Consider the following 6,665-nt stretch of genomic DNA (forward strand, 5'->3'; position numbering starts at 1 on the left):
ATACAGAAGGTTTTTGGAGGAGCGCATATTGAAGAAAGACAAGTTAATATAGCAAATTTTTGTCCTGTGATATCAAGGAACACAATTGTTAAAAATTCAGTGTCGATTCCAGACATCTGGCAAAAGATTCGCACCCACTATGGCTTTCAGTCAACTGGTGCACACTTTTTGGAATTTTCTAATATTCAATTGGAGGTAGATGAGCGGCCAGAAGATATGTTTCAAAAAATCACTTCATTCGTTGAGGTGAATTTATTGACGAAAGATTGCGGCATCACTCATCACAATAGTGCTGTCACAGAGGATGAAGAACTAACCCCGATGGTGGAAAATATGATAGTTTTGCATTGGCTCCAATGCATAAACCAGGACTTACCAAGACTGGTCAAACAGAGATATGGAACTGAACTTAGATCAAGGACATTAGCATCAATAAAACCTGAGATCTCCCAGGCTATGGACTCGCTATTGGAACAATGAAATCAAAGTTATGCGCTCCATGCAATATAAAAGACCCCTACGCTACAACACTCAACCATCGACAGCACCAGATAAACAATATAAGACAAAAATGACATGTGAGTTATGTCAAGCATGTGGTAGAAAAACTGTACACCACTTCCTAAGTAAGTGTCCTTACTTACCAACGGAAGATAAAAAATACATGGCTAAGCTACGTTCGATTGAGGCCAAATGTAATGAAAATACTGTAGATTCCGGAGATTCAGATTGTTACCAAAACTGCAGAGCTGTCGAAAAAGAAAATTGTGAACAATCAATTAACCAAGTTAGAGTTGGGAAAGCCCCTTACCTCTCAGTCTTTTCTTTCAGCATAAACCTTTGCAACTTATACTCGACTCTGGAGCAAAAGCAAACTTAATCAAACAATCCCTAGTAGAAGGAATCTACTTCAGTATTTTAACCTAGAAAGTAACCTAGAAAGAGACAATTATGATTTCCACCTTGAAGCTTTGGTCGTGCAAGATTTAGAAAACCAAATATTAGCTGGTATACCCTTCCTTTCACATAATGACATTAGTTTAAGACCAGCTAAGCATGAAATATTCCTAGCAGACGGCCACAAATTCATTTACAACAAAGATTGTAAAAGGTCTCGTTGTATCAAACGGTCTCTAGTGTTACGCAATTCAATTCCACAAGTGGTTTTCCCAGGTGAATTCTTGGAACTTTTCTTTGCCACCAAATGAACCTCCAGATGCATCCTCCTTTGCCCTCGAACCTATCGTCACTGGCTCAAAAAAAGGATGCATCGATAATAACAGATTGTGGCCAAATCCAAACTTGTTAACTGCTGTTGGCAATACTATCAGAATTATAAATGACAGTCCATTACCACAGCACCTATCATGCCATGACCACATTGGAAAGATTTTGCCTATACAAACAAAGGAATTTGCACTCGACAATCACTCCGTGATTCCACCAGTTACAATAATACAACAAACGACACAGTGTTCCCAACCAACCTTATGCCAAATTGATGCATCGATAATAACAGATTGTGGCCAAATCCAAACTTGTTAACTGCTGTTGGCAATACTATCAGAATTATAAATGACAGTCCATTACAATTATGATTTCCACCTTGAAGCTTTGGTCGTGCAAGATTTAGAAAACCAAATATTAGCTGGTATACCCTTCCTTTCACATAATGACATTAGTTTAAGACCAGCTAAGCATGAAATATTCCTAGCAGACGGCCACAAATTCATTTACAACAAAGATTGTAAAAGGTCTCGTTGTATCAAACGGTCTCTAGTGTTACGCAATTCAATTCCACAAGTGGTTTTCCCAGGTGAATTCTTGGAACTTTTCTTTGCCACCAAATGAACCTCCAGATGCATCCTCCTTTGCCCTCGAACCTATCGTCACTGGCTCAAAAAAAGGATGCATCGATAATAACAGATTGTGGCCAAATCCAAACTTGTTAACTGCTGTTGGCAATACTATCAGAATTATAAATGACAGTCCATTACCACAGCACCTATCATGCCATGACCACATTGGAAAGATTTTGCCTATACAAACAAAGGAATTTGCACTCGACAATCACTCCGTGATTCCACCAGTTACAATAATACAACAAACGACACAGTGTTCCCAACCAACCTTATGCCAAATTGATGCATCGATAATAACAGATTGTGGCCAAATCCAAACTTGTTAACTGCTGTTGGCAATACTATCAGAATTATAAATGACAGTCCATTACCACAGCACCTATCATGCCATGACCACATTGGAAAGATTTTGCCTATACAAACAAAGGAATTTGCACTCGACAATCACTCCGTGATTCCACCAGTTACAATAATACAACAAACGACACAGTGTTCCCAACCAACCTTATGCCAAATTGATCCAGATCAGATGCTTACAACAGAACAACGAGCAAACTTTTCAGAACTTGTATCCAATTATTCCGAGGTTTTTAAACCTGAAATTGGCTGCTACAACAATACATTTGGTTCATTTGAAGCAGAGATCAACATGGGTAAGCGAGAACCCCCACAGCGCAAAGGACGGCTCCCCCAATATTCCCGAAATAGAATGGTCGAGCTTCAAGGAAAATTTGATGAGCTGGAAAAACAAGGAGTGTTTCGAAAACCAGAGGAAGTCGGCGTAAAAGTTGAGTATCTAAACCCCTCATTTTTAATTAACAAACCTAACGGGGGAACACGTCTTGTCACCTCATTCGGCGAAGTGGGGTACTTTAGTAAACCTCAACCCAGCCTATTACCGAATGTCGACAGTATTCTTCGACAAATATCCTCTTGGAAATATATTATAATCACAGACTTATCAAATGCGTTTTACCAGATTCCACTAGCGAAGTCTGCAATGAAATATTGCGATGTTTCAACCCCCTTCCGTGGTACCAGAGTATACACAAGATGCGCAATGGGCATGCCTGGATCTGAAACTTCTCTTGAAGAACTGATGTGTAGGATCTTGGGTGACCTTCACTGCAAAGACATTCATTACAATCAGCAGGACTACGTCTATCACCACATAAAACAATAATATGTCCCAAGCAAACCACCATTTTAGGATGGATATGGAAAGATGGCACACTATCCGCTTCAAGACACACAATATCCGCCTTAACTGTTTGCAAACCTCCGCCAAACGTCAAAGGACTACGATCATTTATAGGTGCGTATAAAATACTGGCCAGAGTAATTCCAAACTGTGCTTACTATCTGTCTCCCTTGGAGGAAGTCACAGCCGGCCAGGAGTCTAAGCAAAAAATTTGTTGGACCGACTCCTTACTCTATCTGCCCTTAAGGAAGCACAAATGCACCTAAAGTCTTCCAAAACCATAAATTTACCCCGCCCAAACGATGAATTATGGATAGTAACCGACGCCTCATCTAAATATTTTGGTCTTGGAGCAACATTATACGTACAAACAAATTAAAACTAGCTGAATATTATACTGCTAAAACTAGCTGAATATTATACTGCTAAACTCAAACAACACCAGAAACTGTGGATCCCATGTGAAATTGAGGCACTAGCTATTGCTGCTTCCCTCCGTCATTTACATCATCCAATCATGTATGCCTGTTCACATCCTCACGGATAGTAAACCCTGTGTACAGGCGGTGGAAAAATTGAGACGGGGCGAATTTTCTACCAGCCCCCGAATATATTCATTTCTGTCTGCCGTTTCCCAATATCAAACAACCGTACAACATATTTCTGGTAAAGATAATATTGTTTCAGATTATGCAAGCCGCAACTGTGAGCCATGCACAACCAAACACTGCCAAATTTGTGAGTATCTATCAGAAGTACAAGAGACCCCAGTTATCCACAATGTTGGTTGCACTCCACATATACGACTTCCATATACGAACAGACGTCCATGGTTAACCATCCAGAAGGATTGTAAAGACCTCTGAAGAGTCCATGCACACCTAACGCAGGGGACAAGGCCGTCTAAAAAGCTGAAAAATCTTGGAGAAGTCAAACGCTACCTCAACAAAATAAATATCTCGAGGGATGGCCTATTAGTGGTGCAAGATCAACTTGCATTTACCGCAACACGAGAACGAATCGTAGTACCCAAACATGCTCTTCATGGAGTCTTAACTGGACTGCATTTAAATCTTGACCATCCAACTAAACACCAGTTATTATCCACGGTGAACAGATATTTTTTCGCACTGAATATGGATCAAGCTGTACGAGAAACAACCGAAAGATGCCATCAGTGTGCGTCATTAAAAAAGATACCAAATCTTCTTACAGAGCAATCCACTGAAGGCTTGGCAGATCAAATTGGACTCCGTTTTGCTACCGACATCATCAAAAGAGAAAAACAGCTCATTCTTGTTCTCAGAGAAGAGACCACATCTTTTACAGTTGCAAGACTAATACCCAATGAAACTGCAGTGCGTATAAAATACTGGCCAGAGTAATTCCAAACTGTGCTTACTATCTGTCTCCCTTGGAGGAAGTCACAGCCGGCCAGGAGTCTAAGCAAAAAATTTGTTGGACCGACTCCTTACTCTATCTGCCCTTAAGGAAGCACAAATGCACCTAAAGTCTTCCAAAACCATAAATTTACCCCGCCCAAACGATGAATTATGGATAGTAACCGACGCCTCATCTCTAAATATTTTGGTCTTGGAGCAACATTATACGTACAAACAAATTAAAACTAGCTGAATATTATAGTGCTAAACTCAAACAACACCAGAAACTGTGGATCCCATGTGAAATTGAGGCACTAGCTATTGCTGCTTCCCTCCGTCATTTACATCATCCAATCATGTATGCCTGTTCACATCCTCACGGATAGTAAACCCTGTGTACAGGCGGTGGAAAAATTGAGACGGGGCGAATTTTCTACCAGCCCCCGAATATATTCATTTCTGTCTGCCGTTTCCCAATATCAAACAACCGTACAACATATTTCTGGTAAAGATAATATTGTTTCAGATTATGCAAGCCGCAACTGTGAGCCATGCACAACCAAACACTGCCAAATTTGTGAGTATCTATCAGAAGTACAAGAGACCCCAGTTATCCACAATGTTGGTTGCACTCCACATATACGACTTCCATATACGAACAGACGTCCATGGTTAACCATCCAGAAGGATTGTAAAGACCTCTGAAGAGTCGTCCATGCACACCTAACGCAGGGGACAAGGCCGTCTAAAAAGCTGAAAAATCTTGGAGAAGTCAAACGCTACCTCAACAAAATAAATATCTCGAGGGATGGCCTATTAGTGGTGCAAGATCAACTTGCATTTACCGCAACACGAGAACGAATCGTAGTACCCAAACATGCTCTTCATGGAGTCTTAACTGGACTGCATTTAAATCTTGACCATCCAACTAAACACCAGTTATTATCCACAGTGAACAGATATTTTTTCGCACTGAATATGGATCAAGCTGTACGAGAAACAACCGAAAGATGCCATCAGTGTGCGTCATTAAAAAAGATACCAAATCTTCTTACAGAGCAATCCACTGAAGGCTTGGCAGATCAAATTGGACTCCGTTTTGCTACCGACATCATCAAAAGAGAAAAACAGCTCATTCTTGTTCTCAGAGAAGAGACCACATCTTTTACAGTTGCAAGACTAATACCCAATGAAACTGCAGATATTGTTGGTGAAATGCTGGTAGAGCTATGCTCAATGCTACGACCAGTCGACGGCCCAAATAGCATTATCAGAACAGATCCCGCACCATGCTTTGTGGCCCTAGCCTAAACCAACGAAACACATTGGAACAATATAGAATCAATCTTGTTATTGGCAGAACAAAAAACCTTAACAAAAATCCTGTGGCAGAAAAGGCCATACAAGAGTTGGAACACGAAATCCTACAAAAACAGCCGCATAAAGGGCCTGTATCATCTCTAACATTGGCTCTTGCTATCGAAAGATTGAACTCAAGAATTCGAACAAATGGCCTATCATCAAAAGAATTTTGGAACCAAAGAGACCAATTTACACATGACAAGTTAAACATCGACGACCAAGCACTGATTGATTCCCGAACTACAAATAGACGAAATAATCATCCTGCTAGTGTGAAGAGCAAATATCCAAATGGAAAGATACGCCCGACAATCAAGATCACCCCAGGAGTGTTGTATACCTCTATCAAGGTGGCAGTAAAAACAGCGCTCGTGATCGTTACATCGTCAAGAAGGTTAAAGGAGAATGGTGTGAAGAACCTTACGCTGTCAACCATATCGTGTTCGTAACGACGAATGTTACATGGTACAAAGCCAGATTCCCGAACCTAAACCAACTACACCATACGAGGAAGAAGATGAAGTCACAATAACGCCTCCAAAAACATTGCTGCAACCACACAATGACAACCCTGGTTCTACCTTGCCAAGGAGGTCAACAAGAGTCCGGAGACCACCAGTGAGACTGCAAGATTATAAGTATACTTGAAGAGAAAAGTGGTCCCGCCATTATAGTATAGTTACTATATTAGTAATATTGTATTGTTAACGCAGTCTCCATGTTGACCCTTAACCCTTTTTCGTTATAGCGATTAACGTTTCGTTAACCACGATTTATTCTTTTCCGTTTTTACCAAACGTTGTGTTGCTTTATAATAAACCGTTCTCGTGTATATCTCGCCTAATTGGTGTTCAGTTA

The 6,665-nt window shown here is 40.5% G+C and overlaps 1 pseudogene; it reads left to right on the forward strand.

Moving 5' to 3' along the window:
• Nucleotides 1-2,433: 2,433 nt before the first annotated feature.
• On the forward strand, nt 2,434-6,256 carry LOC149733346 (uncharacterized; annotated as a pseudogene).
• The last annotated feature ends 409 nt before the right edge of the window (nt 6,257-6,665 follow it).

The sequence above is a fragment of the Ciona robusta genome, chromosome 7 (assembly GCF_009617815.1).
Source record: "Ciona robusta chromosome 7, ASM961781v2".
NCBI lineage: Eukaryota > Metazoa > Chordata > Ascidiacea > Phlebobranchia > Cionidae > Ciona > Ciona robusta.